The sequence below is a fragment of the Oryx dammah genome, unplaced genomic scaffold, assembly GCF_014754425.2.
Source record: "Oryx dammah isolate SB20612 unplaced genomic scaffold, SCBI_Odam_1.1 HiC_scaffold_2, whole genome shotgun sequence".
In the NCBI taxonomy this organism is placed as follows: Eukaryota; Metazoa; Chordata; class Mammalia; order Artiodactyla; family Bovidae; genus Oryx; species Oryx dammah.
This window is the reverse complement of record NW_024070186.1, coordinates 3,899,041-3,908,575: the sequence shown is the minus strand read 5'-3', so window position 1 is coordinate 3,908,575 and position 9,535 is coordinate 3,899,041.

Below are 9,535 nucleotides of genomic sequence, written 5' to 3'. Positions count from 1 at the left end.
CAGCTCCAGCTGCCCAAGGGCACTTCTCAGGTAAGGATTGCCATGGGGGATGTTAGTAGAAGAAATCACTAGGAATCTGAATAAGGTGTAAGGGCCTCTGAGGGCATATTCAGAGGCTAATGTCTATAGGGACCAGCAGGAAAAGCCTGAGTCTCAATTAAGTCCAGGAGGTCCACCCTTAGGTTGGGAGATGCTAAGGGTTGAGTGGGAGGTGCATTCACGCCACATTCATGGTGTCGAATCCAAACAGGATTTGGGGACCTGCTCAGGAGGCATGCAGGTTTCAGGGTAGGAAATCTACAAAATTGGCTTAAGCTGAAAAGGAAGGGTTTCGGATGATGAAATGAGAAAGTCAGTAGAGAGTGCTGATCCGGGCTGGATCCGGGGCTCCAAGATGTCTTCAAGATGTGGCTCTGTCTTTCCGTTCTTCCTGCCTTTTTTGGGTTGTCTTCTCAGGAGACATGTCCTGTCTGATGACACGATGGCTGCCAATAATGCCAGGCCCGTAGCCTTTCCTCTCAGTAACCCTTGTGGGGAAAGAGCTTTCCTTTATCAATCATTCTTACAACAAAAGTCATTAGCTTTGAGGAGCCCAACTTGGTTCACGTGGACATCCTGAACTGATTACCATGGCCAAGGTGATATGATGCTCTGATTGGCCAGCCTGAGTCACATGCTCACCCTTGAGCAAAAGATGGTGTTAATTTCCCTGGAAGCACAAGGATCAGAAGTAAAGGAGGTGCAGTGCTACAGGAAGACCAGGGGACAGGTGCTAGAAGAAGAGGGATAAGACAAGACTGGGAAATACCCTTCACAGAGGAAATTATAGAGCACGTGGAGAACCCGGGTGGTGCAGTTGGTAAAGAATCCGCCTGCCAGTACAGGAGATGCAAGAGACTAGAGTTTAATCCCTGGGTCGGGAAGATCCCCTAGAGAAGGCCATGGCAACCCCCTCCAGTATTCTTGCCTGGAGAATCCCGTGGACAGAGGAGCCTGGTGGGGTGCAGTCCATGGGGTCGAAAGGAGTCGGACACGGCTGAGCACGACCGGAGAATACAGTCACTGGTGACCTAGGACAAGGCGAATGATCATGAACGGCCCTTAGACCTCATCTAGGATCAGGTGTCCTTCAGCCTAGGCTGCGTCTGAGTCCTCTACCCAGGGACGATCTTGATGACAGGATTTGCAGCCAGGGTCACGAACGTGAAGATTTGATCACCCGGGAGAGGCTTTGTGTCCCCAGCTTCGGGATTTAAGGAACTTGACCCCAGGAGGCCGAAAAGTCTTTACAATTTTTCAGAGAAACCAGAGATCCTAAGTGACCACACTAACTTTTAAAAACTCTTTAACTGTAGCTTTTGTTTGATCAAATCTCACATAAAGATTAGAGGTTTGAAAAATAAAATCTCTGAAGAAAGTAAAAAAATTTGGTATTAACCAGGGAAAACAAACTGAAATATACGCACGCACACACACATACCACACACACACACACACACACTGAAATATATGCACGCACCCACACATACCACACACATACACACACACTCACACACACACACACATCACAGAGATTGAAGTGTATTTTTAATTAAGTTGTCTTCCTTATTTAAAAAGATGGTAACTAGCCATTCTTGAGCTCTACTGAGGATGAGATAAAAAGCAAATGGGCTTAATTGCTGCATTGGGGAATTAAACATGATAAGGAATTCTTTGTTCAACACTGGCCTAAATTTTAAGCTCTATTTAATTGTAAGCTTCCTCTGGGTAAAAGAACTGTGTCTTCTTCATCTTCGCCAAAGTTTGAAAGGGTGAATAACTGAAACCTCAAAGAGTAAAACAAAAAGATATATAGGCCTATACCAGATTCTACAACTTCTAAGATTTTATTTATGGCTACCAAGGAATGTCATTTATCCATTTTATCAGTTAGGAATATTTTGGCTGCAAGTATCCCAAAAAACCTGACTTTAGTGTTTTAAACAAATAGGGGATTATTTCTCTTTCTTAACAAAAAGTCTCAAGGCAACAGCTTGCTGGCTCTGGTTTGAAGCTTACAATTCTTTTGGCCTTTCCCTCATATTTCCAAGAAGGCTGCCACAACTCCAAGTATTACACCCATCTTCCATAAGAAAAAAGAAGGATGGAGGAAGAAACAACACCTATCTGGGGAAAGTGTATGCTTTTCCAAGACTCACAGAATAAACACAAATGTGTGTCTTATTGGTCAGAATTACGTAACTTGGCCATCTCCAGCTAAAAAGTAGCTACAGGTACAGGCTTGAGAATGGGAGTTAGACCAACCTGATCATTGTGTTGCGTTATTTTTACAAATACATACCTGTGAACATGGTGTGGACAAGCAAATATTGGTTCCAGGCAAGGAGTTCATTCCTGCAATTTAGGCAGAACACTTGTCTCTCCTACACCATCTTAACTTTCTAAGTCAACTAGCCATTCACGTTTGGCTCTTTATCTTAGTGTTCCCAGGAGAAAGATATCCTGGCCAGAGGTGTGTAGGCACATGCCCTGGGCCCAGCCATTTATCATAACCCAACCACCTGGCCCCAGGGATTGGTCTACAGTTTAGAGGGGTCAATGTGACCCGAGCAGGACCAACCTGACTTATTCCCTAGGATAGTTTATTTAGAGGTAGAGAAAAAGAAGTCATCATTTTTGGTGAAAGAGCTGGAAACAGGCTGTTGGCAAATGTCTCCCCCCAAAGCAGAAAGTACATCTTCAGAAGCAGAAAAGGACGTGCAGAGCTTAGCTCCTGTGAGAGCAAGACTGCAGCCTTGTCTCTGACTCTAACTCTAAGTGGACTTCCACTTACGTTAGCCATGGATCCTCTTCTTTTCAAACTACTGTAGCTGGAGTTCCATCCACTGTACCTGAGATTCTTGATTAATTAAAAGGTTAGACAAATACCCAACAAAGTAAATGCCATTTATTTGGAATTAAGAAGAAGTTTGCCAAAGGGAAACAAGAAAAATGTTTCATTTACTTATATTGAGCTTAGGAGATTTTTAAAAGCACTTAGAAATATCATGTATGCAAATATACTATTACTACTAAGGATTCACTCAGTCTGTCTGACTCTCTGCTACCCGGTGGACTGTAGCCGACCAGGCTCCTCTGTCCATGGGATTCTCCAGGCAAGAGTACTGGAGTGGGATGCCATTGCCTTCTCCAGGGGACCTTCCCAACCCAGGGATCGAACCCAGGTCTCCCGCATTGCGGGCGGACGCTTTAACCTCTGAGCCACTGCTATTAAACAAGTGTGGTTTCTGTAACTATCTCCTCGGTTTTCTTTAGCGACTGTTTAAAGACCTCTCAGGTGAGCTGTGTGTACTATCTGTCCCTCTTCTCTGATTATATATTGGAAAATATTTGGAAGAGACCTTAGGATAACAGCCTGGTCAGATGGGAATGGACTGAAATAGGATTTAGACATCTGAGTTCCTACCTGTGCTGTGTGGTCTAGTAAAATTACTTGGCCTCTCTGAGCTTCAGTTTGTCTGTTCAACCAAAGATATAAACTAAAGCCTTCTGAGGTCCACTTTGCCTCTACTGCTGTGTCAGTGTGACCACTGAAGCTGACACCTGATTTTATCCATAAGGCCTAGTGGCTTGCCCAGGCCCTACAGCAAAGACATAGTCTAGACCCAGGACCTCCTGACTCCCAGACTGTCCTCAAAGTCAGACCACCCTTCTTGCCAGCTATGAAAGGGTGTTAGGGGCCAATGGGCGATAGGCATTACTTTCATTTGTTGGAGAGCACCTAACTGTTAACTCCATCTCGCCACACATGAGGAATGAAGTACAGGTCACAGCTGGGTCCCCGGGTGAGCCATGGCCCAGGGGGCACACCAGTGACCGGCCACTGTCATGGAAATGCATGCACTTCCAGCAGAAAAGCCTAAGTACATCCTGGGGGCATTTGGGGGAATAAAGGAAAAAGCCCGTAGGCGCCCACCACTCCTGAGTGGGTCTCTGAGGGCAAGAAGAAGCTGCTACACAATTATCATCCGAGTGGGAGTTCAGAAGCCCCCCTCATCCCACCGACGAGGACAGCGTGGTGAGGAATCCTCGGAGCGGACGTGAGCTGGGTCAGTCTCTCTCCACAGTCATGTCTAGGGAGAGAAATATAGGTGCTCCGGGATGATTCAAAATATAAGAGGGAGAAAGCATTTAGAGCTCAGACAGATTTGGAAAGCCCTAACATTCAGTGACATTGATGATGCGGATGCAGTCTTTAACATCCTCAACTCCTGGGAGCCTGCACGCAGGCTGAGGCCACCCAGGAGATTTTCTTCCCGTGAGTCAGCTGTCGGCTCTGAGCTGTTGTATCAGTTTGCCTAGGAAATCCCTTTAGAAAGGAGCACTTTGGTGGAGAAACGTGTCCTAGAGCAATGCTGAACGAGACGATGCCAGGAGACCAGAGTTTTCTAAACATTTTGGACCATGACTTACCACCTCTAAGAAACACATTTCAACCCCCAACCTGCTATAAACACACCTGTCTGTAAAAACAACATCCAGCACACAAAACTGGCCCCTCTCTGTGATGGATCCTAATTCTTACACCTTGCTCTGCTCTGTTTAATTTAGTTTCCTTGTTTTCTTAGGGCTTCCCTGATAGCTCAGCTGGTAAAGAATCCGCCTGCAACGCAGGAGACCCCGGTTCGATTCCAGGGCTGGGAAGATCCGCTGGAGAAGGGATAGGCTACCCACTCCAGTATTCTTGGGCTTCCCCGCTGGTTCAGACGGTAAAGAATCCGTCTGCAATGCGGGAGACCAGAGTTCAATCCCCAGGTTGGGAAGATCCCCTGGAGGAGGGAAAGGCAACCCACTCCAGTATTCTGGCCTGGAGATTCCATGGTATAGTCCATGGGATTGCAAAGAGTCAGACACGACTGAGTGACTCTCACTTTTTTTTCTTAAATGGTGGTTGAGACTCACTCAGCTGACCTGCAATGGGTCATGAGCCATTTACGAAATGGCTTAGTTTAGAAAATGGTGCTTTCTCATCCTTTGCGTGGCTAAAGTTGAGGGTCTAGAAATTTGCTTCCTCCGTGTACTGCTTTCCTATTCTGGAAAAGGCAAAAACTACACAAAGCACAGCGGCCAATCCTCCTGGCTTCAGGAAGCTGATCGTGGAGGCAGGCGCTGAGGTCAGGAAACCGACCTGCCACACAGAGGAACATAAGTCAGCACAGGGCTGCCGTCCTACCCCAGGCAGTCACGCTGCATCTGGGGGCTGAGCCAGAGCTGGCTCCCTCCCTCACACGTGCATTCCCTCCCGCTCCGGGAGTCTGGACCTTTTAGGAAGCAGACGCCAAGACAGGGTGCACTTTGCGGAGACTTTTTTTTATCAGAGGAAATTCCCACAGGAGAAATGGACTGGGAAGGACTTGGAGAGCGGGCCTGTGGGGAGCGAGTCAGACCCGGGGGAGGAGGCCGGAAGGAAGATTGGGTGGGAGCCCGCGAAGCTGCTCTGTGGTCCAAAGCAGGTTTGGCTGCTTCTGTGAGGGAGTCTTTGAGAATAAGTGGGCCACACGGGGGTCCCATGTTCCCTCAGGAGCAGGACTGACTCAGGGTCCTGCTGCATTTGGTTCCTGGCCGTGGGGCGGCCTCCACACTGGCCTGGAGCTGGGCCTCCACCTCTGGGCACAGCGATGGGGACCTGGGCATCTATGCTCCCGGTGCCTGGGGGGTCAGCTGGGTACACCCTCGTGGCTGCCGCCCCTCCTTCTCCTTCCTTCAGTGAACGTTAAGTGGTCTCTGCTCCAAGCCAGCTACTGTGCTGGCCAAACCTCCTGACCCTGGCTCCTGGAACCCACAGTCGGATGGAGCCACAGATGTGAGGAAAGAATTCCGCCAGATATGCAGAATAACCACTGTCAGAAATGCTCCTGAGTGGAGGGCCCTGGAACATTCCAGAACATTTGCTCAGCTCCTTTCTCAGTCACTCCCTGCTGCCACTCTCCAGAGGCAACCACTGTTCTGTTTTTCTTTTCCACCACAGATCAATTTTGCCACAAATATGTGGAAACATACACTGCGTACTTTTTGTGGCTGGCTTCTTTTCACTCAGCAGTGCTTCGGGATTCATCCCTGTGGCTATGGATGTGAGTTGCTCCTTTCTTTGCTCGCTGACCAGTGTGCCTTTGTAAGAACAGGCAGGCTTTGTTTATCCACTCTTTTGTTGAGGGACTGGGCTATCTCCAGTTTGGGGCTATCCTGAAGAAATTGTTAAGTACTTGCTTTTTGTCATTACAGAAAATAAAATGTCCTGAACCTGAAGCCTCAATAAAAATCTCCAACTAAGCCTGATAGTCTTCTGGATAGAAAAATAAAAGAGTTATCCCTTGAGGTGGGTGTGCAAAATGGAGACATTTCCCTCCCATCAGACCTTCCCGTTCGCCCTCACAGTCTTGTTTTCTGGCGTAGAACTGAGGCTTAGAGCGGGAACTGATTCACTTAAGTTCTAGTAACTTGTACGGGGCAGACCTTACTCACCTTTTGGAACACAGCATGAACATCAATAATGACTCCAAGGCCAAGAAAGGATGACTGCGGTTCTTTACTTTCGCAGTTATCACACTTTATTGTCACACTGACATCATTTTTATTTGCCTTCCATGATGGGCCTTAATTACCTTAAGGGAAAGCAGAGAGCCAAGGATTACAGCATTAGGAAGAAAAAGGATTCCTTACTAACAAATCTTCAAGAACAACAGGGAATTTAAAAAATTAAAAGATTAAAAAATTAATCTTTCCTACAACAAAATTACAAAAATTATAAAAGAATAAGAGCTCCAAAAGATACATGTTTGATTGGCCTTTTGTTCATAATAAGCAGATATGACCACACTGGAATGTTTTGAAGGGATGTTTAATAGGGAACCTGTGATGCTAGGAGGGATTGGGGGCAGGAGGAGAAGGGGACAACAGAGGATGAGATGGCTGGATGGCATCACCGACTCAGTAGACGTGAGTCTGAGTGAACTCCGGGAGTTGGTGATGGACAGGGAGGCCTGCCGTGCTGCGATTCATGGGGTCGCAAAGAGTCCGGACACGACTGAGCGACTGAACTGAAAGGAAGGAAAGAAAGATTTACAACTGGTGTTTATCTAGTATACCCTGAGTGCTAGGAAGATCCTCTGCTGGATAACTTACCTGCATTTAATGACGGAGGAGCCTGGTGGGCTGCCGTCCATGGGGTCACAAACAGTCAGACACGACTGAGCGACTTCACTTTCACATTTCACTTTCATCCATTGGAGAAGGAAATGGCAACCCGCTCCAGTGTTCTTGCCTGGAGAATCCCAGGGGCAGCGGAGCCTGGTGGGCTGCCGTCTGTGGGGTCGCACAGAGTCGGACGCGACTGAAGCGACTTAGCAGCAGTAGCAGCAACTCATTTCATCCTTCCAGCAACCTCAATACCCATTCTCACCTTCTTTCTTAGTAATGGAACGCCTGACTTTTAGCTAGATAAGTGGCCTCACAGGAGGAAAGCATTTCTCAGCATCCTTTGCAGCTAGATTTGGCATTTGCTGAGTTCTGGCATGTGTAATTTCCAGGAAGAGAGTGACCTTAAAGGAAGTGACCTTTGCTCCTTCCTCCTTCCAGAAGAATGGAAGCAAATATAATGGCTGGAGATAGAGAAGCCCTTTAGAACCATGAGGTGGAAGAAATGTGGTGGGATGGCCAAACAAATACACAGGAAGCCTGGGTATGTGATCACCAGGGAGCAGCACATCAGTCCTGGTCTGCACGCCTCTCGAATTTGTTTATACGAGAGAAAAACACACTTCTCTTGTTTAAGCTGCTGTTAGTCTGTGTTTTCCAGCATTCTCAGTTCAGTTCAGTTCAGTTCATTTCAGTCACTCAGTTGTGTCTGACTCTTTGCGACCCCATGAATCGCAGCACACCAGGCCTCCCTGTCCATCACCAACTCCCAGAGTTTACTCAAACTCATGTCCACTGAGTTGGTGATGCCATCCAGCCATCTCACCCTCTGTTGTTCCCTTCTCCTCCTGCCCCCAATCCCTCCCAGCATCAGAGTCTTTTCCAATGAGTCAACTCTTCACATGAGGTGGCCAAAGTACTGGAGTTTCAGCTTCAGCATCAGTCCTTCCAATGAACACCCAGGACTGATCTCCTTTAGGATGGACTGGTTGGATCTCCTTGCAGTCCAAGGGACTCTCAAGAGTCTTCTCCAACACCACAGTTCTAAAGCATCAATTCTTCGGTGCTCAGCTTTCTTCACAGTCCAGCTCTCACATCCATACATGACCAATGGAAAAACCATAGCCTTGACTAGATAGACCATTGTTGGCAAAGTAATATCTCTGCTTTTTAATATGCTGTCTAGGTTGGTTATAACTTTCCTTCCAAGGAGTAAGCGTCTTTTAATTTCATGGCTGCAGTCACCATCTGCAGTGATTTTGGAGCCCCCCAAAATAAAGTCTGACACTGTTTCCACTGTTTCCCCATCTATTTCCCATGAAGTGATGGAACCGGATCCCATGATCTTTGTTTTATGAATGTTGAGCTTTAAGCCAACTTTTTCACTCTCCTCTTTCACTTTCATCAAGAGGCTTCTTAGTTCTTCTTCACTTTCTGCCATAAGGGTGGTGTCATCTGCATATCTGAGGTTATTGATAATTCTCCCGGCAATCTTGATTCTAGCTCATGCTTCTTCCAGCCCAGCGTTTCTCATGATGTACTCTGCACAGAAGTTAAATAAGCAGGGTGACAATATACAGCCTTGACGTACTCCTTTTCCTATTTGGAACCAGTCTGTTGTTCCATGTCCGCTTCTAACTGTTGCTTCCTGACATGCATATACGTTTCTCCAGAGGCAGGTCAGGTGGTCTGGTATTCCCATCTCTTTCAGAATTTTCCACAGTTTATTGTGAAGTTTATTGTGAAGCAAAGGAGAAAAGGAAAGATATTTCCATTTGAATGCAGAGTTCCAAAGAATAGCAAGGAGAGATAAGAAAGCCTTCTTCAGCGATCAATGCAAAGAAATAGAGGAAAAGAATAGAATGGGAAAGACTAGAGATCTCTTCAAGAAAATTAGCGATACCAAGGGAACATTTCATGCAAAGATGGACACAATAAAGGACAGAAATGGTATGGACCCAGCAGAAGGAGAAGATATTAAGAAGATGTAGCAAGAATACACAGAAGAACTGTACAAACAAGAGCTTCATGATCCAGATAATCACGATGGTGTGATCACTCACCTAGAGCCAGACATCCTGGAATGTGAAGTCAAGTGGGCCTTAGAAAGTATCACTACGAACAAAGCTAGTGGAGGTGATGGAATTCCAGTTGAGCTATTTCAAATCCTGAAAGATGATGCTGTGAAAGTGCTGCACTCAATATGCCAGCAAATTTGCAAAACTCAGCAGTGGCCATAGGACTGGAAAAGGTCAGTTTTCATTCCAGTCCCAAAGAAAGGCAATGCCAAAGAATGCTCAAACTACCGCACAATTACACTCATCTCACATGCTAGTACCGT